Below are 27818 nucleotides of genomic sequence, written 5' to 3' on the forward strand. Positions count from 1 at the left end.
TTTGAAATCCTTTATGTGTTCTCATGAGAAAATTGAATTACTATATGTTCTTGTTTTGTGATTTAGTCATTGAATTAATTAGTATAGTAGGCAAAAACCAAATGGATTGGGTTGTGTGCTCTGTAACAACGATTCAAGTTTTGCAGGTGTTGTGAAAGCTCCAAAGTCCTATTGCGTCACTAACACTCTTACATCCTCCAAACTTATATGGTGACTAGAGAAGTAAGCGTTCAATAATGACAAATTTCTTTTTTTTTTTTCCAAGTAAATGCTACTTCTATATTAAAAGGAGAAAATATGTACAGAGCTGGAGAAAATACAAGTAGGCCTAGGCCAGTACATGAACTGAGAAGGCTTGACTAATCTGTCTATCTGCCTTTGCTGGGTACCAAAAATTCCAATCTGTCCCATGATTTCTTGAGATTATAGAACCTAGACTCCTACTGATAGATATATGATGGCCACTAACAGAATAGTGCCATGTTATATTGTAAAGAGTGGAGCAAAAAAAGCTGGCTGTTATGGCATGAAGCCAACAACAGTATCTGTATAAAGCCTGAAAACTGAGGAAATCTGAGAGAGACACTAGATGCGAAAACATAAAGACAAAAGACAGAGGATTGCAGACCGAAGTGAACTAAGTATGCTGGCTAGTCGATTCCGTCTGGATGCTGTCACCATGGCTTGGAGAATCAACCCAAATGACCATCCCGTCTTCAGGATCAGGAGGAGCTTGGTTACCTGAGACTTCTGCCACAGCATTCAAATCTGACAATTGCATGATTTCCTGAATGGACAAATCGTTGCCTGAATCCTCCCTAATTTCTGCAGGCCGGGCGAGAGCACTCGAAGCAAACATCCCAACTTCGCGGCGCGTTCTGTAAACTTTTCCTCCATGTCCGCGACAAAGACATCACTGTCATGAGCTCTGGAGGGGGAACCCGAATTTATGCAGCTAGGGTCCTCCTCCGTTATAAACACATAGAAATTCACCACTACCTCTAGGCGAACAAGGCGACTTGGGAAACGAAAACGGAAGGACTGATAAGTTCCCTGAGGGAGCCAACATTCCTGCTCAGAATTGTCTGTGTCAGAAGGAGAAGGGGGCGCTTCATTGACAGGAGAAAGGGGCTGCACACTACCCCTTTCCGAACTAACTCTCACGCCAGATCTACCCCCTCTTCTGGGGATGCCTCTATCCCCCGGCATTTTTCCCAAATCCTGAGAGCCAAGCTCACTGTAATGCCCAAGGATATTAAACTGCCATTGATGAGCCGAATGACGATTGCTGGACTCAATTAATAGAAGAACGACCATGATTGCTGCGTGTGGGAGGCTTTTGGCGCCTCCCCTTCTCTCCTTAGAACTCTGCGCCCACATACCAGGCATAAATGCCTCACCTCTCCTCTGCTGCGTTCGCCTGAGAGCAATGTCCCGTCGGCTCTGAGTCGAAGTAAATGCTGCCGTCCTGCAGCTTAACAACTTGAATTCTCCACCGCCCTCCACGCGCATGGTCTGGCTCCTCCATCTGCGTCCATGTGGCTGTGTCATGGGGCTTTTAATAACAAGTGTGGACACCCGCATCCGGGTAATAATGACAAATTTCTTGATCATCTCATGTTGTATATATATGTTATACTCTTTTAACTTATTTTTTATTACATACTCTATTTCTTCTTATATACACTGTTCAATTGGAGAAAAGAATTTCATATACCCCATTATGAAGTTTTGATTCAATATAATCGTTAACAAAATACTACAAAAATTTCAAACCATACTTAACATATCAAAAATGTGATAGAATAATGACAAGCCTATGTAATTTACTAAAAAGAAACCAAACATTGATATTGAATTGTCTTTATCTTAAATAAAAAAGTGGTTAGATATATAATTCATATTTATAGACAAAATACTATAAATAATATTTGAAAATAATTTTAAATTTATTTTATTTTATATATTAATATTAAAATACACTCTTATTGGGGTGGGAGAACAAGAGGTATGGGCTCTTATTCTCCACATGCGATATTGGGACAGATGACGAAGGATGGTAGGTGGGAGGGCAGTCATGCCAAGTGGTGTCACTTGGACAAAAGTCTCGATAAGTTAATGATGTAGCGAAACTACATCTTTACATAATTCGTGCGTGGACCTGTGGGTTATGGGCCACGTATACATCAGAAGAATTTTAATCAGCAGACTTCTCAACAAACCTGACCAATCACCACCGGTCCCACTTTAACTTTTCCTCAGGCCAAGCACTTCAATCTGCATCGTTGATCTCTCTTCTCTAGATCCAAAGGATATCGCGTCATCCACTCACCAAATAACACGGATGACCTCCACTGTTGATCAATCTCGTGTGATCCAATGGCTATCGCACAATCTCGTGTGAAATTAAGCACGATCGATATCAAGTTGAGAGCATGCGAGAAAATTAGTTTTCTCGTGCTACGTGTCAACTGCTAAGGTTAATCGCGTAGAATTTAGAAATACTGGTTACCACCTTTAGGGCGCGCGAGATACTGCTTACTGTCTTTTCAAGACCACTCCGTCCTTCTGCTAACACATGGTTTGATCTCCACCATTCATCTTCCGCCAATATCATCCGTCGATCTAGCAGATCTGACAGTTTCCAATGTGCTATTCAATCAACTCCAATTTCAATTGAATACTCTCCTTCGTTGATATATTCCCAAATCTGATGGATCTCTCATTTGCTTATCGGTGGAATTCACATTACACCACAAATTTACCTCTACCATACTTTGTCTAAGGCGAAGTTCATAGGAACTTTGTCATTTACACTCACACACGTAATTTATCAACTTACAGTAAAGAATGTATATATAAACAGTACAGAGACACACGAAATCCAAATAACACGCATATTTCATTTATATATAGAACTCGATTATAGGATAAGGCCTCATAGCTCGAATCACAAATTGCCCTGCAGCTACATTGCATACCCTATCTCTTCCTTTCACACAACACAAACTCTCTTATATCAGAAATTACAAAGGGAGATATCGTTTAAGATCCATGAGTTTCTCCCAAAATCACTCAATCAAACACCTAAATCTCTCTATTCGCATGTATGGTAGATAATTACATTTAATCAAGCCTTCCAGAGACTTATCAATTCCATCAATTTAGCTATGTTTGAATAGAATTTGCGTCAATTTACAATGATTGTCCACGTTTCCCCTTTCACAACTTTTAGTTTATATTTTGATTAAGGGTGTTCTGATGCTCCTGCATCAGATGCCTGAGGTACAAAAATTTTATGACCTCATGGTCATATGCCTTCTTCATCCCTTAGAAATTATACCCACATACTCTATGGAATTTACTTTATGATATTTCTATGAGCTACAACAAAACCTTTGCAGTAACAAGTCCTCCCTACTACACAATACCTCACCAAGCTTCTCTTCTCTGAGCTTAGTCTTTCGGCATATCTCTGGTTCTCTCTTCTTTGGAACCATTTTAGCACTCCTGGCTCTAGGTTGCTGCAATCTTCTCACCTTCTTGTGCTACTATCTATACGACAATATAAAGACCATAAAATCTCCAATCTTCAACATAACTGTACCTCCTTCGTTTGCACGAAAAACCTTTCCCTGCACTGATACCACTTTGATGCAGCGAAACTACATCTTTACATAATTCATGCATGGACCTGTGGCTTATGGGCCCACGTATACATCGGAAGCATTTCAATTAGTGGACTTCTCAACAAACCTGACCAATCATTACCAGTCCCATTTTGAATTTTCCTGAGGCCGAGCACTTCAATCTGCACCGTTGATCTCCCTTCTCTAGATCCAACGGATATCGCGTCGTTCACTCACCAACTAGCTCGAACAATCTCCACCGTTGATCAATCCTGTGTGATCCAATGACTATCGTGTAATCTCGCATGAAATTAAGCATGACCGATATCAAGTCGAGAGCGTGCGAGAAAAGTAGTTTTCTCATGCTACGTGTTGACTGCTAAGGTTAATCATGTAAAATTTAGAAATACTGGTTCCCACCTTTAGGGCGTGCGAGATACTGCTTATTGTCTTTTCAAGACCACTCCATCCTTCTTCTAACATGTGGTTTGATCTTCGCCATTCATCTTCCGCCAATATCATCCGTCAATCTAGCTGATCTGATGGTTTCTGTTGTGCTATTCAATTGACTCCAGTTTCAATTGAATACTCTCCTCCGTTGATCTGTTCTCAAATCCAATGGATCTCTCGTTTGCTTATCGGTGGAATTTGTATTACACGACAAATTTATCTCTACCATACTTTGTCTAAGGAGAAGTTCATAGGAACTTTGTCCTTTACACTCACACACGTAATTTATCAACTTACAGAAAGGAATGTATATATAAACCATTCACAGACACATGAAATCCATATAACATGCATATTTCATTTATATACAGAACTCAATTACAGGCTAAGGCCTCATGGCCCGAATCACAAATTGCCCTGCGGCTACATTGCATACCCTATCTCTCCGTTTCATACAACATAGACTCTATTATATAGGAAGTTTCAAAGGGTGGAATCATTTAAGATCCATGATTTTCTCCCACAATCACTCAATCAAACCCCTAAATCCCTCTAATCACATGTATGGTAGATAATTATATTTAATCAAGTCTTCTAGAGACTTATCAATTCCATCAATAAAACTCTGTTTGAACAGATTTTGCCCCGATTTACAATGATTGTCCAGTTTCCCCTTTCACAGCTTTGAGTTTAAATTTTGATTAAGGGTGTTTCGATGCTCCTGCATCAGACTCCCGACGTACAAAAATTTTATAACCTCCTGGTCATATGCCTTCTTCATCCCTTAGAAATTCTACCCACATCCTTTGTAGAATTGCCTTTATGATCTTTCCGTGAGCTGCAACAAAACCTCTACAGTAACAAGTCCTCCCTACTACACGATACCTCACCAAGCTTCTCTCCTTTGAGCTTAGTCTTTTGGCATATATCTAGTTCTCTCTCGTTTGGAACCATTTGCACACTCCTGGCTCTAGGTTGTTGCAATCTTCTCAACTTCTTATGCCGCTACCTGTACAACAATATAAAGACCATAAACTCTCCAATATTCAACATAATTGTACCTCCTTCTTTTGCACGAAAAACCTTTCCCTCCTTTGGTACCACTTTGATGCAGTGAAACTGTATCTTTACATAATTTGCGTGTGGACCTATGGGTTATGGGCCCACGTATACATCAGAAGCATTTCAATCAGCAGACTTCTCAACAAACCTGACCAATCACCGCTGGTTCCACTTTGACTTTTCCTCAGGCCGAGCGCTTCAATCTGCACTATTGATCTCTCTTCTCTAGATCCTACGGATATTGCGTCGTCCACTTACCAAATAGCACAGAAGATCTCCACCGTTGATCAATCTTGTGTGATCCAATGGCTATCGTGCAATCTCGCATGAAATTAAGCATGACCGATATCAAGTTGAGTGCGTGCGAGAAAAGTAGTTTTCTCATGCTACGTGTCGACCGCTAAGGTTAATCGCGTAGAATTTAGAAATATTGGTTACCACCTTTACGACGTGTGAGATACTGCTTAATGTCTTTTCAAGACCACTCCTTCCTTCTGCTAACATGTGGTTTGATCTCCGTCATTCATCTTCCGCCAATATCATCCACCGATCTGGCCAATCCGATGATTTTCGCTGTGCTATTCAATTGATTCTAGTTTCGATTGAATACTCTCCTCCATTGATCTCTTCTCAAATCCAACAGATCTCTCTTCCCTTATCAGTGGAATTTGCATTACACCACAAATTTATCTCTGCCATACTTTGTCTAAGGAAAAGTTCATAGGAACTTCGTCCTTTACACTCACACAAGCAATTTATCAACTTACAGTCAAGAATGTATATATAAATAGTACATAGACACATGAAATCTAGATAACATGCATATTTCATTTATATATAGAACACAATTACAGGCTAAGGCCTCACAGCCCACATCACAAATTTCCATGCGGCTACATTGCATACCCTATCTCTCCCTTTCACACAACATAGACTCTCTTATATAGGAGATTACAAAGGGAGGAATCATTTAAGATCCATGAGTTTCTCCCACAATCACTCAATCAAACCCCTAAATCTCTCTATTTTCATGTATGGCAGATAATTACATTTAATCAAGCCTTCTAGATACTTATCAAATCCATCAATTTAGCTTTGTTTGAACAGAATTTGCCCTGATTTATAATGATTGTCCACGTTTCCCATTTCATAGCTTTGAGTTTAAATTTTGATTAAGGGTGTTCCGATGCTCCTACATCAGACTCCTGAGGTACAAAAATTTTATGACCTCCTGGTCATATGCCTTCTTCATCCCTTAGCAATTCTACCCACATCCTCTGTGGAATTGCCTTTATGATCTTTCCGTGAGCTACAACAAAACCTCTGCAGTAACAAGTCCTCCTTGCTACACGATACCTCACCAAGCTTCTCTCCTTTGAGCTTAGTGTTTCAACATCTCTCTGGTTCTCTCTTCTTTGGAACCATTTGAGCACTCTTGGCTCTAGGTTGCTGCAATCTTCTCACCTTCTTATGTCACTACCTGTACGATAATATAAAGACCATAAACTCTCCAATCTTCAACATAACTGTACCTCCTTGTTTTGCACGAAAAAAAATTCCATGCTTTGATACCACTTTGATGTAGCGAAACTGCATATTTACATAATTCGCATGTGAACCTGTGGGTTATGGGCCCACATATGCGTCAGAAGCATTTCAATTAGCAGACTTCTCAACAAACCTAACCAATCACCGCCGGTCCCACTTTGAATTTTCTTCAAGTCGAGCACTTCAATATGCACTGTTGATCTCACTTCTCTAGATCCAACGGATATCGCATCGTCTGCTCACCAACTAGCCCAAACAATCTCCATTGTTGATCAATCCTACGTGATCCAACAACTATTGCACAATCTCACATGAAATTAAGCATGACTGATATCAAGTCAAGAGTGCATGAGAAAAGTAGTTTTCTCGTGCTACATGTCAACCACTAAGGTTAATCACATAGAATTTAGAAATACCAGTTACCACCTTTAGGGCGTGTGAGATACTGCTTACTGTCTTTTTAAGACCACTCTATCCTTCTGCTAACACGTGGTTTTACCTCCGCCATTCATCTTCTGCTAATATCATCTGTCGATCTAGCCAATCTGACGGTTTCCGTTGTGCTATTCAATCGACTCCAGTTTCGATTGAATACTCTCCTCTATTGATTTGTTCTCAAATCCAATGGATCTCTCATTCGCTTATCGGTGTCGCATTGCACCACAAATTTATCTCTGCCATACTTTTTCTAAGGCAAAGTTCATAGGAACTTCATCGTTTACACTCACTCACACAATTTATCAACTTACAGTAAAGAATGTATATATAAACAGTACACAGACACACGAAATCTAGATAACACGCATATTTATTTATATACAGAACTCAATTACAGGCTAAGGCCTCACGGCCCAAATCACAAATTTCCCTATGGCTACATTGCATACACTATCTCTCCCTTTCATACAACACAGACTCTCTTATATAGGAAATTACAAAGGTAGGAATCGTTTAAGATCCATGAGTTTCTCCCACAATCGCTCAATCAAACCCCTAAATCTCTCTATTCGCATGTATGGCATATAATTACATTTAATCAAGCCTTCTAGAGACTTATCAATTCCATCAATTTAGCTCTGTTTGAACAGAATTGGCCCTGATTAAAATGATTGTCCACATTTCCCCTTTCATAGCTTTGAGTTTAAATTTTGACTAAGGGTGTTCTGATGCTCCTGCCTCAGTTCACATTCATTATATTCTTGACCCTTGATAAACTTTTTATATTATGCTTCTTGGTATGGGAGGGAGGGTGGGCAGTTTCAATTTGAACAAGTGTGCACGGATGTTTCACCTGTGTATTCCCATTGGTATGGTTAGCTTTGTAACGAGGGGAATTGGTAGTGGAGGGTATGGTTGTAGCATGATCTCTATTTGAGTGAATTTTAGGGCTATGTGGGATCCCAGAGAGTGGGTTTTGGGGAGCATCCTAGGTGTGCTTAAGTTATAGAATGAAGCCTTGATAGTGTATAGTCATGTAGAAGTGTTCATTCTTGGCTAGCGACAACGAGCCATAAGCAGCAATTTGTTAAGCAAATTTATTTCTATAAGCTTCAGTTACTCATTGCCTGACTTTCCTAGTCCAGGTTTGGTTATTTTGGCTCTATTCCTTTCTTGGGAGAGTGTTGTTCTAGCTCATATTTTTGTCTTAGGAAGTTGGAGAGGCAGCAGTGCGTCAGACTTGTTAGGGCCCTATAGTCTAAGAATCAGAGTGTTTTCTGATCTTACTATTCCATTTTGGAGGTATGTTTGTAAAGATTCACCTATGAATCAATATGTGTCATAGTCGAAAGGTTTCTATGTGAAAGGTTTTGTGTGTGTCATAAACTGTCATCCCCAATTTTAAAGGTTCATATCATAAAGGGGTCTTTGAACCTAAAGCTCAATTTTGTAAAATTCTAAAGTCTTGGGAGAGGGTCTTGATGTGGAATGGCCTACATTGAATTCATCTGTGAGAATTTTACTTTGCACATCAAGCTTACAAGAATGTATTGTAGATGAATACGTTTTCAAGTGCTTTTGTGAGGGTAATCCAGATGGACAAACCATGCTTTCATCCACAATAACTCCATTACCACAGCCAAATATGGATGATGGAAACCTTACTAAAGATGGAACTCATATATCTGTTGGAAGTATTATTGTTCATTCATTTGTTTCAACTAATGTTCAAAATGAAAAAATGACCTTGAGGCCAAATGTAGGGATGCAAGTATTCTATCTCATATTCTGAAGAAGAATGTGCAGTGAAAAGAGCGAGTTCTTTGCATCCAATTATAGGTTCCAATTTCATTGTTATCAACACTAGAGCTTGTCATGCCACACATAGTGAAATATCTTGCAGTTTCCTCTCCACTTACATATAAGAAAGAACAAGTGTTCATGTCACTGGCCTGACTGCTATTCTTTTAGGGGAGTGTATTGTATTCAACAAAGCAACTGAGGACAACAAAAATGCCTTCATGGTAGTTGATGCAATCAACCAAAGGATTTGACTCATAGATTATTTCCACATATGGGAGGAAATGAAGAAAAGTTTGTTGTTTGTCTTAGCAACTTCTACATCAAGGCTACCAAAACCATTGATAAGATCAACAACTACTAAAGCTATCAACATTTCAGATGTACAAGATAGGCAAAAAATTTCTTATACTCCTGAGAGTGGAAGAAGTAACCTTGACCCTTTGTTGACTTCATTTTATGATGCAGCATTTGTTAAATTTATTAAACACTTGGAGCCCTGTAGTAAGGGAACATATTGTAGAGCTCTTTAGCCCTCCAATAATCAAGGTTTCAATCATTCCAACAGACTTGGAACAAAATGATGAAGAAAGTGACAGTGATTATATTGTTCGCATAAAGTCTTTTGTGGAAAAAAAATTCCATAAGATGCATGATCTTCCTGGCTGAAATGTTGCTTTGGCTGATGACCTTGCAAAGACAAGAGGGGGCGTTACATTTACCACTGATTCAAACTCATATATAAATGGAAATGATAGCAAGGTGCAAGCGATAAATGGAATCTCTTCAAGAATTGAAGCTGATAATTTTTGGTAAGAACTTCAAGAATATCATAATAGAATTGGAACATTGAAAGCTAAAAAAAAATGAAATGTGAGGCTCAGATTTCAACTTCCAAGAAAATTGCTGGGAAATATGAAGTAGATACAAAGTTAAGCAAAGGAAAATTCAGTGTTAGTTCAAAATTCAACCTTTGCTGCACAAATATTGCACAAAATGAGAACAACCAATTTGGAGGTCTTCAAACATGGAGGGACACACTCATAGGGTGGTATATCATCACCAGGTCATCTCAAGCACATATACACACTCAACCTTGCACAAAACCATCTACAACCATATCAACCATGGAGGTTTGCTACACTTTGCTACGAATTTGCTGCAAGACTGACTGTTTTAGTCATCATTTTCAAAATATATTTCTTACCAAATGGAAATGTGTTTCGAAAGAAATGAAAGAGGTTTCTTCCAAGAACAGTCCAAAGAAACAACAACTCCTTCATTTTATTCATAGGTGTTATGGTTTTGGATATATGCAATGCTCTTGGAGGCCTATTTTTCAAAAAATTAAATTCTCTATTTTCCTTTTGTTTCAGTCGTTGGTTTTCGGCACACATTTCTAATATATGGAAGTGAATTTTAAAAAAATTAAAAAGGTTTGTGTCAAGAATGGGCCATATAACAAAAACCTCGCGCATTTTGTGTACACATGTCACAGTTTGGGAATTACAGGGGTCACTTGGAGACCCATTTTCCAAAATTTCTTGGTGACAAAATTTTGATATTGTTTTTGAAATTTGATTTGTAAATTCGAAGTTTTGGAAGGTTTGAAGTATGCTGGGAAATGCAAGTTTGAATGAGATGGTGAATGGTCACTATAAATCAATTTGGAGAGGGAGTTGCTAGTACATGTTCAGAATTCCATTTTTGCGACGCAAGTTGCAATTAGTCAATTGGGAGGTCTGCAAAGGCTGAAGAAGGTATGTCAAAGGTTCTACATGACCACAACATAATCTCAAGCACACCAATTGCTCAAATTTATCTAGTACATCCTACTACCATGCTAAGTTGGAAACTTATTTCACCTTGCTGCGCAAGTATACCAATTATGGTTATTTTTACAAATTTGTATTTTGGGACCTTATAGAAGTGATTTTAGTGGTCAGATAAGCATGGATAAGTTATTTTAGTTGATAAGTTTAGACATGATTTTTCTAAAAAAAATTAAGTTTTAAATCAATGATGTTTCTAAATTGTGATAACTGTTATATGGTAGTTCATGTTTTTCTGGAGATGCATTGTAACTAGCCCATTAAACTTTTGCGTAATGAATTCCACCACCTAGAGTGGCAATCTCAAATTCCTTATTGCATTTAATGATGAAGGAGATGTAAAAGGTTTTAGGTTGAGAGTGTTACAAGCTCGACTACGCTTCTGCAAGTTTTGTATCTTTTATTGAATGAATTGAAGAAGGCATGTGCATATTTATACAATGATACATGTGTCTGGCTTATTGGTATATTGTTTCTCTTGTTGCATGATATGTATTATTTTCAAATATGATTATAGTTTTTGTAAATTCATATAGTAAATTTCTTCATGCTCATGTTTGAAAATTTTCTCAGAATTCAAGAGTTTCTTTGACAAATTTTAGCTGATCATTATATATGTGTTATTTTCTTCCCTAGAAAGTTGAATTCATCCTTGTATGGATGCTCAAGTTGTCATTTTTCCCTTTCCTCCCATTCACACTATTACTACAATGAATTTGATCGATTACCCATATGTTTGTCTACCTTTACCTGTGCGAATTGCACCATATCCCTGATTCATTCAAACCTATAACAATGCTATGATTTTATGTAGTCCTTCCCTATACACTTACCATCAAAAATAAAACTTTAAACCATCCTCTGATTATCATAACCATCCTAAAATCCAAATCCCATCAGTCATTCAATTTCTTGATAGAAGAATATAGTGAGAGAGTCCTCTCCAAGGCTAGGGGGGCTGGACCTTAGCCTAAAATTGGTTTGTGGTTACCCCTGGGATTTCTCTCCTCAACTTGGAGAAATTTACAGAGTGATAATAGGCCCCATCCATAGGTAGTTCTACAAAGGACCCTTCTATGAGGGCAGACAACAACTGGATTTGTGCTCAGTGTTTTGGTTGTGGGGTGGTTACAATAACTCTTAGGTGCACTCATCTTCCACGACGGGCTGGAGAAGCCATAACTGTGGGAGGGGACTAGGCATTCTTTCTCCTTGGAAGCATTGGTGTCCTAGTACGGTGTTGGATATGTTGCGACAACATGGGCGGGCTAGGCATGGTGCAGGCCCTTAGGGCCAGCCCAGGGGGAGAGCTGACCATGTAGAGGATATAGAGGAGGACATGACAAGGGGTGTAGGCATGGAGAGTGAAGTTTCATAGGCCCCTGCCCAGTTGTCATTCCATGTGGAACAACAGCCCACACTTACCTCCATTGTAGAGTAGTCCATGTGGAGCATCCTCCGTAGGATTACTTAATGACTTAGGTAAGCATGGTCCTTACTATTACTTAAATAGAATGTTTATACAAGGAACTTTATGACTCATGGATTTTAACCATTTGCGAATGTATTTGGATCCACAATTAGATAACCGTGTAATCGCGTGACAACTTTATTATTATACTTCAACGTGCAATAATAATTTTCTGGATTCACTTACAACGAGAGATATTTTCTTTCATATCATGACTAAAAGTAATTGTTTGATAACTTTAGTGTTATACTTCAAAGCACAACAATAATTTATCGGATTCATTTACAATGAAAAATATTTGTATGTTTTATTTTTATTTTTTTCATATTCTAGTTACACAATAGTTCCTCCCCTTCTCTAGTTTAATGCAAACCATATATTTTCCATGATTTAAATGAAAAGAGATGTGCTCTCTCTAACATTAGATGAATAATATAATATTAGGGATATATATCTATATCTATATATATATACATATATATATATATATATATATATCTATATATATATATATATATATATATATATATATATATATATAGATATATATATATATATATATAGATAGATAGATAGATATATATATCTATATATAAGTTAGTTTTTTTTAAATAATATTAAAAAATAATTAATTAAATACATAAATATATTATGTAATCTGTATATTAGTTTTTTTTGTAAGCTTGGCATGACAACATTTTCATCATGTCTAATATATCATCCCGGATAGACAATTGAACCAGTGACTTCACATCAAGGAGTGTCTTAACAAAGCACACAATTGAACCAATGACTTCACATCGAGGAGCGTCTTAACATATAACCCTATCACTGTTTATCTAAGAACCCGTGGACATATATTAGTTTTAATAAAATAAAAACTTAATGTAATATTTATTTGATATTAGTAGGACAAATATAATAGTTTAGAAAATAAAAGAAAAGAAAAATTGTTAATTATATATAAACATGAAATATAAACAATATAAATTCATAAAGCTATTTAAAGTCCAAAGTTTATTAAAAATAATCAGTTAAATCTTTAACAATATAATTTTATAAAGTAAAATACAATGTAATGTAAAAATCAATTTTTATTTATTTTAATTTTATGTATCAACTATAATTTCTAACAAAGTAGTGTCCAAGGATTTAGTTTCTCTTAATTTTTAATAAATTGGAAACTAATTTTTGTGATATGGATATTTCATTAACATTTAAAATAACTTAATTGATAATAAAATTACCAAATATTTTTTAAATATAAAAAAATTATCAAGAATTTGATTTTTCTCAATCTCAAATAAATTTAAAATAACATCTAAATATTTTATTAAAAATTTTAAATGAGTTAATTATAATTATTATGTTATTTCTTTTCCCATATTTTTAGTAAATAAACACACATAATCTTTTATTAGCACACTTATTTTTGTTATTTCTTTTTCCATTTTTCCATTATTATAATTTGATGCAGGAGCATCCGAGCGAAAAGGCGACAACTGGGAAAGTGAGTGGCGAATGTCCACTGATTCCCAGGCCATTAACAAGATCACTATCAAGTACAGGTTTCCTTTACCTCAGATGGATGATATGATGGATTGTTTAAGTGGAGCAACGTACTTTTCAACAATAGACCTGAAAAGTGGCTACCACCAAATCAGAATTCGAGAAGGTGACGAGTGGAAGACAACTTTCAAGACTAATGAAGGCTTATACGAATCACTAGTTATGCCATTTGGATTGAGCAATGCCCCCAGCACGTTCATGCGGTTGATGAACGAGATGCTGAAGGAATTCATTGGTAAATTTGTGATTGTATATCTGGATGATATACTTATATTCAACAAGATGAAGGAAGAGAATTTTCGACACGTGAGCTATGTATTGGAAAAATTGCAGCAAAATAAATTACTAATACATTTAAAGAATTGTTCCTTTTTCAAGAAAGAGTTAATTTATTTGGGACTTGTGATTTTTGAGAATGAACTAAAAATGGATCCGGAAAAGGTTGCAGCCATAGTTTACTGGCCGTCTCCCAAAAGTTTGTTTGAGGTATAGAGTTTTCATGGATTGGCGAGTTTTTATCAGAAATTTATTAAAAATTTCAGTGGGATTTGTGCACCCATGGTGGACAACATTAAGAAGGAAAATCAACCTTTCCATTTGGCAGAAATGACAGAGAAGAGTTTTCAATTACTCAAAAGAAAAATTACTGAAAAACCAATTTTGATATTACCAGACATTAACAAACATTTTCAAGTTCGTTGTGATGCTAGTGGAATAGCCATTGGTGCAGAACTCAGCCAAGAGGACAAACCAGCAGCCTATTTCAGTGAGAAACTAAATGAAAGCAAGAAGAAGTACACGTCTTATGACAGGGAATTTTATGCAGTGGTTCAAGCACTAAAGCATTGGAGACATTATCTGTTGGCCAATGAATTTGTCTTATTTTCAAACAATTCCGCGTTACAGTATATTATGCAGCAGCATAAGCTGAACCATACACATGCGAAGTGGGTGGAGTACATGCAAACGTTTACGTTTGTGTTGAAATACATCAGTGGTCACGCCAACAAAGTGGCAGATGCATTAAGCAGGAGGAATTTGATCCTACAGGAAAGTACGATACAAGTATTAGGATTCAAACATCTTAAGGACTTGTATGAGGCAGATGTAGATTTTAAGGAAGCTTATGAAGCTTTCCAAAATCCATTGTGGAGAGATAACAGCTCATGGCTGGACTATAATATGCAGGAAGGGTTGTTGTTCAAAGGAGGACAGTTGTGTATTTCGGACTATTCTATGAGAGAGAACTTAATCCAGGAAAAGCATAATGGAGGTTTAGTCGGGCATTTTGGCATAAACAAGACCTTGGATTAGTTGAGCCACTTTTACTATTGGCCAAAGATGTGCAGAGATGTACAGAGGTTTGTGACTAGGTGCAAAGTGTGTCAGCTTGCAAAAGGACACAGTCAGAACATATGGTTGTATACACCCTTACCTATTCCGAACAAACCATGGGACTCAGTCAGTTTAGACTTTCTCTTAGGTCTGCCAAAGACACAAACGGGATTTGATTCCATCATGGTGATGGTGGATCATTTCACCAAAATGGCACATTTCATTCCATGTAGGAAAACCAGTGATGCCACACATGTAGCACATTTGTTCTTCACAGAGATAGTTAGATTACATGGCTTGCCGAAGTCTATTGTTTCGAACCAAGACATTAAGTTTATAGGACATTTTGGTGGACCTTATGGAAAAAATTAGATACCAAACTAAACTTCAGCTTAGCTTATCATCTGCAGACCAATGGTAAAATCGAGGTGGTGAACCGAAGTCTGGAAACTTTATTGAGGAGTTTGGTTGGAGAAAATTCTCGACAGTGAGATCGTGTGCTTACACAAGCAGAATTTTCTTATAACGATTTGCCCAACCAAAGCATGGGCAGTAGTCCTTTCCAGATCCTATACGAAATGCACCCACGTGGAGTACATGAGTTATGGGATTTGGGTCAGTTGGAGTGCAAGAGTGCTAATGGTGAATATTTCACAAAGGCAATCAGTGATCTACATGAACAAGTGAAATTAAAATTACAATATAGCCGCCAAAGATACAAGCAAAAAGCAGATTTGAAAAGGCAGGAGGTACAATTCAATGTAGGAGACCTGGTATTAGCAAACCTACACAAGAAGAGGTTTCCTAAAGGAAAATACAACAAGTTGAAATGGAAAAAATTGGGCCTTGTAGGATTCTTTGGAATTTTTTTGCGAATGCTTATGAATTACAGTTACCCCCAGGTATTGGAATTTCACCCATTTTCAATGTGGCAGATCTGTACCCCTACATTGTGGAAGATGAAGAAGAAAATTCAGAAAGATGAACACGGGACACCCAGAATGAGAATTATTCATGGATTAAACAAATGCCCCTAACAAAGCCTTTGGAGATCGAACATATCCTAGACACCCAGGTGGCCAGATGGACTCAAAGGAAAGAATATTTCTCATATCTAGTCAAGTGGAAGGGTCATCCTATTGAATATAGTTCTTGGTTAGATGCTGGCCAGATTCGAAGCATCGGGTACTCTATTGAAGAGCTCATGGACCAGAGCCATGAGTTTAATATACCCTGGGAGCCTAATGCAGGAGCATCCGAGTGAAAAGGAGACAACTGGGAAATGTTTTTATTTTATTTTATTTTGTTGGATAGAGAGAAAAACATTTTGAGTTTCTGTTTTATTTTGTTTCATTTAAAATTAAGGCTGACTCAGTCATTGTTTGTTTTTAAAATTAGGCAAGAAGATCAAGATAGGATTAGTTAGGGAATTGTTTAAAGAAACTGTTAGACAACTGAAAAGTAACTAAGGAACAGTTCCTCAACTGTAAAGAAATTGCTAATAATGCATTGAAAAGGAAAAACTAGAGCTTGTTGAGGGGCTGCCATCTAGAGAGGAGAGAGAGCTCAAAAATTGTAATTTACAATTATTTTGAATCTCTATAGAAGTAAACAATTCTAAATTCTGTCATTAAGGAAGTAGAGTAGTTTTTATTATTCCTTATGCATAGATGTTTCAGGCATCGAAATGAAAGAAAGACAGTGAAAAATTCATGAAAGAATCCGAATAGCATCGATAAGAATCTTGTAATAGGAACCATCTCAAACCGAGAACCAAACAATGTTCATTGTAGAAAATCTATAATGTTGGAAATCGTGGAGGGTTCCAAACACATGAAAACCAAAAACATTACAGTCCACAGGCTAAACACCAATCAAACAGCGAGGGCATGAACACCTCTAAGACCACATACATACACGGAGGAACCAAAACCCCAAGGATTATACTCGATTACAGACAGAACAAGCAAGAGAGCAATTACAGACAGAACAAGCAACAAAGCAAGAAAGAGAAAGTTGTAGCCACGGAAAGACCCTACCCTAGTTTTCCCTAAGCCTATGAACAGTCCCAAGGACGAAGCCGTGGAGCAGCGTTCCACCGAAAGGACTTACACACCACCATAGAACAAGGCAGCGGTTAGATAGAGCCATGATACCAAAACATAGTGATAGCAAACCGAAAGAGGAGCGAGGGTTTTAGTTGGAGGAGGACTGATTCTGTGACAGAGGACGAGAGCCAAGACCCGCAACAGAGGGTTTCTCCCAACAGAAGTGCCATGAACACGTTCTGCCTGCTCACCAAGGAGCCAAAACATTAGAACCTAAAAAATGAAAGGTAAAATTGCAATCGAAACGAGAGGATTACCTGAGAGTGAGTTCACCGAGCCATCCTGTGCAGCAGCTAGGTGGGAACCTGTGTTTGCAGAGCCAAACCATCACTAGACCCAACATCAAACACACAAATCACCACAAAATAGAGTAGAAACAAAGCTTGAGCCAAACGACAGAGACAAATAGACTTGTAGGTGGAAAATGACCTAAAACCCTCCAAAAACCAGAGAAGTGAATCACCATAGAGAGTAAACAGAGGCACAACACCAACAAACCACAGGGAACAAGTGAATCATAACAAACCACCATACGGGACAAGCAAGGCACGACACTTACCAACCATCGCAAGAACCAGGCGAAAGCACCGAGCACCCACAGAGCCAAACCAAACCATAGCAAAGAAGGAATGAATTCCAAATACCCTCGGCGAATGTGATAAGCCATGGTTGCAAGCCCGAGGCCAGTACAAAGGGAGGGTAGAATACCATAAACCACATTAAAACCATATACCAAAACCCTGCCACTGAATTTAATTCGAAAACGAAAGAATTAAATGGTCACAGCTACGTGTCCCTCCTAGGGATCGCCACCATAAGTGCTCATTTTTAATTTTCCTATTTAACATTTTTTAAAATTTATTATTACAAAATATTTTTTATATAGCTATTTAGTAAATACACTTAGTTACTCTCATCATAATAATTAGAATATATTGAATTCACAAATTTATAGTTTGATAAAAGACTAACATTGATTCTGTACAAATATTGCTAAAACATAATTATATACTTGCAAAAAAAAATATTTCCAAAATAAATTATTAAAAATTTTCTTTTCAAATTTTCAAATAAAAATATAATATGTTGCTAAATATTATGTTGATAAATATTTGGGAACATAAATATCATCATAACAATTAGAATATATTGAATTCACAATTTTATGGTTTGATAAAAGACTAACATTTATTTTGTACAAGTATTGCTAAAACATAATTATATACTTGCAAAAAAAAATATTTCCAAAATAAATTATTAACAGTTTTCTTTTCAAAATTTCAAATAAAAATATAATATTTTTCTAAATATTATGTTGAGAAATATTTGGCAACATAAATATGGTCGTTAGATTGTGTATGGTGTAATTTGCACATATAGAAACTAGGCATTGCCATAAACGTAAACTCCAAGGCAATTGTTCAACAAACACCACAAACCCACACCAATCCCTATCCAATCCACATGGTACCCTTCTAGATATGGGCTTCCCAATTTAAAAAATTACAAAAGTAACATTATTTCCATTGAGTTTGGAAAACAATTAAATCAATTAATGAACATATTTATCTCTAACTAACTTGATTTTGGAAAAATTAACACATTGGTCTCAAGGCCTAGCACCATTTTTCCATGAGTTTGTTGGATGTGATTTTGTGTCGAAATATTGATTGGTTAGAAGGCATTCTACTTATAATACAGAAGACGAACCTTCTACTTATAATACAAATGATTGTGTCACCTACCGACACAAATGGTAGTTAACATGTTATATAGAGCATCGAATTTGTCCAACATTGATGTCATTTCAAATATTTTCTTTGGCCATGTATGTCCATTACAACAAAGCAAGTAACATCGAAAATTTGTTATCTATGAAGTGTAAAGTTCAATATTTTATCCATGGGAGTTTATATTTCCTTATTTATAAACTTTTTATGATTAAATAATATTAAAACAATAATATTCCAAATTTTAATATTTGTAATTCCCTACTTAATCTTATCATGAAAATTTTATTAGTGTTTAAATTACGTGAAAATATTGACTTATAATTATCAAGAAATATTGGTACATACCTACATTGGTGAAACTGTAAATTTATTACTGATATAAATTTTATTATTGTTATTATTCAATTCCCAACTTGTCTTCTCAAATTTAAATTTTGATAGGATATAGTCTCCTTCCATTTATTCCAATTTAATTATCCATATCCCCAAAATATCCTCTCAAATTTACTTGGGAGAAGATATGGTCCTCTCCAATTAATTACCAAATTATATATCCATATCTTATCCCCAAAATGTCCTCTCAAATTTACTTGGGAGAAGATATGGTCCTCTCTAATTAATTACAAAATTATATATCCATATCTTATTCCCAAAATGTCCGCTCAAATTTACTTGGAAGAAGATATGGTCCTCCCCAATTAATTACCAAATTAAATATCCATATCTTATTGTTGGGCATGGAACCCCCCACACAGCAAGTTCTGGGGCTCAAAGCCCAATTTTTGATCAAAGATGGTGTAAAACTCCGCGAATTGCGAGCGCAAAGCCTGAAGTGTACAATTGAGTCATAGGGTTGTCTGCCCTAAGCTTTGTGATGCGGAAGCATGTGACTCATAGGGGAAAAATCTTCCAAATTATTCCAAAAAATCCAAAAAAATTTACAGGCAAGGGAGTGGGGTCCTTTAGCCTGCAATTTCTATGCTTTCTTAGTTAAAAATAGAATAAATTCTAGCAATAAATCATGCTATTTGTAACAGAGCTTATCAAGATTTAAATCATCCTGTAAAGCATGCTTTTCTTTGTATCGGATAAGGACCGAGAGGGCCTATCCTTAGTTATAAATAAAGAGGCAGCAAAGCTCTCATCAGACAGAAGAGAGGGGCGAGCACCATAGTATTATTTTGGAAAAATTTGTTCTCTCGGTGTCTCTTATTAAACGACTCTGTGATATGCATGTGTAGAGTAATATGTACTTGTCGATTATTGGATAGTGCGACGGTGTTGAAAGGTTCCTATTTCCTCACACTGCAAATGTTGTATGTTAATCATTGAATCGTTTCCCTTTTCATTTTATGGTTTATACAGGCTCGATTTTATAATAGCGCATATGTCTCTGCTTATAGCAAGAACTCTTGCATAATTTCATTAAGTGGCCGTGGTATATTTGAAATCTTATAACCGTAATTATTACCCACGTTGATCCGAGACCATATCGGCGTCAAGAGGTTCGTTGGAACTGATAGTTGAATGCCCGATTTACAAAGCCTTCTGGTCTGAAAGGAGCCATAGCGTGACAAAGGGCCGAGTTCCGAATTTGGAGCCGAATTAATATAAATTGCAACATATATGTATCGCTAGGTCCGTTATCTCGGAGGTAGAAGAGTTGTTAAGTGAGTCAACTGCCGAAAAGTGGAACCACCGATTTATTAAAGGCCGTGTATTAGTGCATCAGATCCGCTGATTCGAAGGGAAGAAGACCATCGCTTTGGCGATTGCGACTTATATATATATCGGCGAAACTAGCATAGAGGGCGGCGATACATAACTATCACCGATGCGATACATATACACAAGCCTTTGCCCATGGTAAAATTCTGTCTATAAACGTCGCCGATGCAAGAGGAATATATAACGTGAATATATATTTGTTGTATGCGTAAGTCCACAAAAAGGGATATTTCTTTTAAGAATTCCTGAAAGCCACTGTTTGATAATAAAACATGACCGTGGTGTTTTTTTTAAAAGAAATGAAATATCAGTTTAATGACTGATGCGCCAAGAACTGAAGAAAGGGAAATTGATCAAGATATAGAAGAACTTGCAGGTAGATTAGGGAGATTGTCTTTAACGCCTGCACCCAAGCCATCACTTTGTATTGTAAATTACTGTAAAGTTGGCCTAACCATGGTCCATGGACCATAGGATTGTATAAATAGAGCAAGGCTCTAAGTTGTAAAGTCAGGGATGAATAAAGAGAGTAGCGAAGGAATGGTTCGAGCTTAGAATATAAGTCTAAGTGTCTTGGGTTGTAGTAGTAGGAAGAGGCTCTACGGCTGAGTGTGCAGAGGCCTAGTAGAGTCCGCAACTGAGTGCGTAGACCCCTGTGGCTAAGTGCATAAGGCAGAGTCAAGTTTGTAGTCGGGACAGAAAGCTAATAAAGAGAAGTTGATTCCTAATTCTGTGTACTTTTTGTGCTTATCTTCTTTATGTTTATGATCATTCATGTATCACATGCACTTATATAAATGTTGGATATGCTGTAATAACCCTAAATCTTACACACATAGGCTAATTAAATGGTTAATAAGCGAGGAACTTTGGTATTATATGGGTCGTGCCCCGAGTAGGGCTACGCGGAAGCCACACCGCAGGTCACAAAGGGATCACAAGTGCACGCAACAATAGGTCAGACAGCAGACCTTTAGAATCCCATTAGACATACCAAGGGTGCGGAAACCTGGTTCTAGCACCCTCCCATACTACTTCGGGTGAGACCTCAATCCGCACTCCGTGGACTATTGCTAGAAGGGCCAATAGTACCGGGATTTGTTTAGCTAAATCATCTCCGAACCTGGGTCAGGTCCCACCAAGCCAACAAATGGTTCCATTGTCAGGATTGGGATCTGCATAAAGGATGCTTGATGTCGTGCCACTATAACCCTACAAAGAAAGAAACTGAAGAGTGGTTGGACAAGAAGATTCACGAGTTCGCGGCGCAGGAAAATAGAAATCTACGAGTATCTAAGGAGCAGTGGTTGGATTGCTACTTGTACATTGAAATCCATGAAATATTGTTTGAATCCTTTCCATCTAAGCTGTATGAGTGGATCACAAAATTGGCAGACAGCCAGGGAAGGTGTAGGCTTGACAAACCAATAGTGTGGACTCTGGAACTAGTGTGCAGACTAGAAGCCTCGAAAGAGAAGATAGCGCGAGCTATGGACCACTGGTTCAACCGGATAATAGGAGGATTTATCACTAAGTTTGTGGTAGACACGACCGTCAGCTAAAGTGAGGCAGAGCGACGTTTTCTCAAGGGACCACGAGGTAAGTATGTTAAATCTTTGAACACTTTGATTAAGATGCTATTGTGTGAAAAGTGGGTTATGCGAATAAATTAAGGTTTGGGACTACGCAGAGTAGAAGGATCTATAGAAGCGGAAGTAGTGGAGAATTAGAAAACAACCCCTTAATTTCACCCTCGCGGGAGAGTGAGGACGAGCTTGTGAAGGTTTCTCCGAGGAGCACGGTCAGTTTGATAAGATAGCACATTCCGCGTTTACCACCTCCACCCACACCACCACCCGCTTCACCCCCCTCACCTCCATCTCCACCCACTCCACCTCCTCCACCTCCACAATTTAGTATGGCGAGCGGGATCAAACTACTAGTATTCAAAGGAGTAGGGAATGAAGATCCAAACCAATTCTAGTTCGTAGTAAGAGCAGTATGGGAAGCACAGGGCATCGTGAATGATAATATCAATAAGGCTACGGTGGTGAGCATGTTGTAGGATCATGCATTAACGTGGTATATCAAGCATTCTAATGACCACCCAAGCACAAGAATTACAGAGATCGAGAATGCGTTCAACAGGGAATTTAGCAGGCCAAAATCAGAGACATAGTCAATCATCAAGTTTAAAGAGATCACGATGCTCCCGGGCGAGACACCCTGGGATCTGGACCAAAGGTTGAAGAGTACATTCCGTGAATCCAATATGACGTTAACGAATGTGCAACATCGAACATGGTTTGTGGCCTTGCTTATGCCACACTTAACGATGGCGCTATCACAACAAAAACTTTCTACCCAGGCCGAAGCATTGGAGATGGCAATGAGGTTGCATGAGACTCCTATATAAGATCGTGGATTGAGAGTCCAACAGATTCGTGCTCAACTACAGAATCTGCGTCTGGAAATGCAGAATTTGAGACAAGATAGGGAACCTTGGCCAAAGGCACGTGAGGAAGTATGGTGCATAAAATGCAAAGGCCAGGGCCACGACAAATATCACTGTCCAGTATTCAGAAACTAATTGGCAGGAGGAGGGTCAATTCCATTAAGACCGGAGGCATAGGCAGGGCCAAGCATGGCGTCTGCATTATGGTGCGTGATTTTCCAGATAGGAGGAAAACATACCACAGATAATTGTCATCTGTTGCAGAAATATACGCACCTGTTGAAGCTATGAACTAATGATGGGTTAGAATCCTTCCTACAGGGTGCAGGCCGAAACATGAGCTCTCGACCTAAATGTAGGGATGGCGCATGTTGGGCTTCAGGGGCGCGGTCGGGTTCGAGGTGGAATGGGACTAGGAAGGGGTCGCAGTCAGATAATTTGCTACAATTGCGAAGGGCCAGGGAATTATGCTCGTGATTATACGAACCCGACTAGGATATCATGTTGGTACTATAGTCAGTTTGATCATGAGGCAGAAGATTTCCCTTTGCTGATAGCAAAGATGCGCGAAAAGGGGGTACTCCAAACCCCTCTAACCTAGAATTTACAGATGATGAGGTCTGAACCACATGAAGAAGACCCAAATGTAAATATGATGCTCAGGAGTGGTATGACAATGGGAGATGATAAAGGGAAACAGCTAGAAGAGAGTGCTCGGGTTCACAAGGCTCCCACAAAGGAACCCGAGTTTGATTTAGAACATGTGAAGGAGACATTCATGGAAGCTAAGAAGAGCTTCACAGAGGCCTCCACTTCAGGTAGTAAAGATCAACTAGAACTAGGGATGGATCCTTCCATGCTCACTACCTTTCTAGAGACATGCATGAAACTGTTGTGTGACAGCAAGGCAGTCAAAGGGATACAGGAACTGATCACTAGGTACGCAGGGTCAGGAGAACTACGCGTGGTCTGAAAACTGGGAAAGCATGCGTTATGCATAGGAAGGGAGATGAGGTTGACTGTGCAAATAGGCGAATACGAAATGGATCAGGTAATCCTAGATCTGGGTTTGGACGTGAATGTACTACCGAAGCAAACATGGGAACGCATGGACAGACCCCTGTTGCAATGGTCTCCTATTCAGTTACGAATGGCGAACCAACAGAAGATTTTTCCCATGGGAAGATTTCAAGGGGTGACAGTTGATATTAAGGGTGCAAGTGCATATGCAGATTTTGAAGTGACAGAGATTGTCAATGACAGCAATCCCTATCCCGTGCTACTAGGAATATATTGGGCTATCGATATGAACGGAGTCATAAATCTGAAGATGTGAAAATGACCTTTGAGAAAAAGACACTACGCGTAGTAGTACCACTGGACCTGGCCAAGGGAATGCGATACACTGAACTAGTGCACGACGATGACAGTGGCGATGATCTAGACTGTATCTATAAGATCACTGCATAAGGAGAGGATTGGGTGAATCCGACTGCAGATGGGAGGATTTCATGGGAGCGCGAAAGCTCCTGCACTTCGGATTCAAACGAAGAGATAGAGCGATGGCAGAATTGACTGCACGAAGTAACAACGCTGAACTACAACATGATGATTAAATCATTTCATTGCATGAAAACAGAGGCAAGGGAGCTACCGACATATGATGGATTGGCAGCAGTGGATGAATTCTTGAGAAAATTCGAAAATGCAGTACCAAAGCAGCAGCGGTTCGATGCGTTGAAGTGGGCACTGCGTGCAACACCCACACGATGGTGGGGTACACATCAAGGAACTTTTAAAGACTGGTGCGGATGTAGAAGGATGATGCGCCTACATTTTGGAAAACCCCAACTTCAAACGAAAGCCAATCAGCTCGGTGGAACAACTTGTGTGCCCACCTATCCTGATGAGTACAGGCATATGTTTTATAATCCGCACAAGTGCACAGCCTAGAGAATCGGAACAAACCACAATGGCAGAAAGGACTACACGTGTTACCAATTCCCCATGACGAGGCATTCGATAGGGTGGGCGGAGTACTGAAAAAGGTTTACCAGACAAAATGAAGTGATAGGGACCAGCGCATGCTGGCGGTTCGATGGGCTTATAGAACCATGAGCAAAACTCTGAGCGCGGAGATTATTCCAAAGGTGCAGAATGAAGTAGAACTCGATATTTCTGAAGGGAATACCAAGAAGAATCCACATGTAATAGCTCCCGCAGTAATGACAGTGCGTGAAGACCATGATGAAGGAATCACACAACTATGAGAGGACGACCATAGAAGGATTTGAGAAGCCATTCAACGAGGGAACCTTAGGCTTCGTGAACTCAAAGAAGATTGGGTACAATTAAGGAAGAGAAGCATGTTGATGGACACTGAGATCAAAATACTGGAAAACAGGGTCATACAAGCATGTCTCATCGATAAACCAAGGATGACAAGGCAAGATACAGATGGTCATACCACTGCATTAGAAGATTGTTGCCGAGAACTTATGATTTTGTTACCATGGCTGAGACCACACCTTACCAAATGTAGTAACAAGGGAAGCACACCACATAAGATAAAGCACGCAGCGCCAGTTGTCATGAGGGAAAGTGAGGAGTGTCCATGCGCTATGCTGGAAGGTGAGTGGCAGTCTCACACAGGTGGGGCGACCACCTGACTAATCGTAGGGAGCACAATATCAGTGCTCCAGATGGTTGAAAGAGAGTGTGGGACTATAAATGTATCTGTTTTGGAACTGTGCAGTGAGGGAGGTGCGTGTAGAATCAGCATGGTACAAGGTTCACACCCACGCACAGGGGGCTACACTGCCGCGCGGGTAGGCTGATAAGTAACTGTTGATGTCATTGTTCATGATGAGATGTCCAATTTAAGGCAAAAGGGAGTGGGCAGTGGGAAATTAAGATACGAATTAAGAGCTAGATTTGGGAAAATCTACCGCCAAGAATGCATTACTGACTCAGAAGTGGGGGGAACGGTTGAATTTAAATTCAAAAGATGCTATAAAACTCCAAGAACTAACTAAGAGACAACACTTGGTTGTTTGAGATGATAGAACTTGCAAAGTATTGAATGTCGAGCAACCTTACCATCTTTAAGTATGCGACAGAGCATATCCCGTGCAAACATGATGACTGCTACCAGGCTAGGTGTGAGATTTGCTAAAGATACCACTGAGGAGCATGGAGAAGCGGTGGTTGCACCAAAATTTCCAAAATCATGTAGATGTCACGACCGAAGAAAGATAAACAGACTATGGGACCAGTCTGCGTGTCCCTAAGAAACCTGCAGTTCGGCAAGATATCAATGGAAGAGAAAGGAAAAGCCTTCATCGTTGAATCAGACAAAGAGGAGGAGGACTTATAGGCCCTAATTGATCAAATAGAGGCCTAAGACGGCATGGAGGAGGACGTCCCACCAATGCCTTCCACAGCGAAGTTACCCATGTACATCCCTCCATCAAAAGGGAAAGTTAGGGCAGCTAAAGACCTGGAGGCCACGAAGAGTGCACTCCAGACCCTGCTCCTCCCTGATGAAATTAGTTTTGAAGGTGCACCCCTTAGCCGGGTACCTACCTTGAAATTCGAAGATTGGGACCTCGTAGACAGCGAGAAGTTCCCGCACCTGGCGATGGAAATATTGATGAAACAAAAGTTGGTGGGGCTAGTAATCACGTTGGAGCCGCGAAAAATGGTTGCACGGTGTGGAGAAGGTCAGGTTACTTCATCTACGATGGATACCCTACTTTCATCACGCACCCATCACCATTTTCATCATCAGGCAGCTGCTGTGCCTGGTGCATGATGGGTATCTATGGTTGGAGGAGCCTATTCCCATCACTGCAAAGCTCATTCATAGGATTTCTCAGCTTCCCTATAAGGGAAGGGACCCTGTGGAGATAGCTAGTAAAAGCAGTGATTTGTCTCTCGCAGAAGCCATGAAAACTAAATACAAGCTAGAAAAGAAGAAGCACATATATGCAATTGTGAGTATCAAGGACAAAGGCGTGTGTGTAGCCACCCAGCTCCTAACTGGCAAATTAATGTGGAAGTGTTGTTCCGATGAAGTACCAGTGCCTGTGGTTGCACTAATCAAATAGTGTGCGGAGGGGGTCTAGTTCAACTGGGCTAAGTTCCTCTGTGAGGAATTTTTGATGAACTGCAAGGAGGCCCAAGAGTAGGGTAAGACCTTCCACTATGCATGGTTGCTCTTATCCATCTTGTTGGTAGCAGGTGAACTACCAGAAGATAGCCAGTTCTTGCATATCGACCAAGACATACCTAAGGCCGCGAAGTACGCTTCACTCTGGGCCAATAAGGATACAAAGCGGATTCACACAACCAAGATTTTTTGGGTGCTAATGGAGGTGAGCATCTGGATGTGGATCAATAGAAGACCATGGTTGTCTCCCATAGTGTATGCCACTCTGCAGAGCTTTATAGAGTTTAAAGCAGACATGCACAACATTCATGTCTGGACATGGAAGGATCCAACAAAGGAATGGACAAAGCTCCCATTTATTGCTACTGATGATGCCATCTTGACAGCGTTGGAAACATGGCCTCTAGAGTGGTGCGCCTCGGACTTGGAAGGAATCTAAAGGGTTGTAGCTCAACAAAGGAAGAAGGACACCAAGCTGTGCATCACACA

The 27818-nt window shown here is 39.0% G+C and overlaps 1 pseudogene; it reads left to right on the top strand.

The window, feature by feature from the left end:
* Positions 1-2046: 2046 nt before the first annotated feature.
* Positions 2047-27768, top strand: LOC149256389 (golgin candidate 6-like; annotated as a pseudogene).
* Positions 27769-27818: the final 50 nt, after the last annotated feature.

Source organism: Pinus tabuliformis, chromosome 7, assembly GCF_031772625.1.
Source record: "Pinus tabuliformis cultivar Carrire ecotype Pingquan chromosome 7, CPIR1, whole genome shotgun sequence".
NCBI lineage: Eukaryota > Viridiplantae > Streptophyta > Pinopsida > Pinales > Pinaceae > Pinus > Pinus tabuliformis.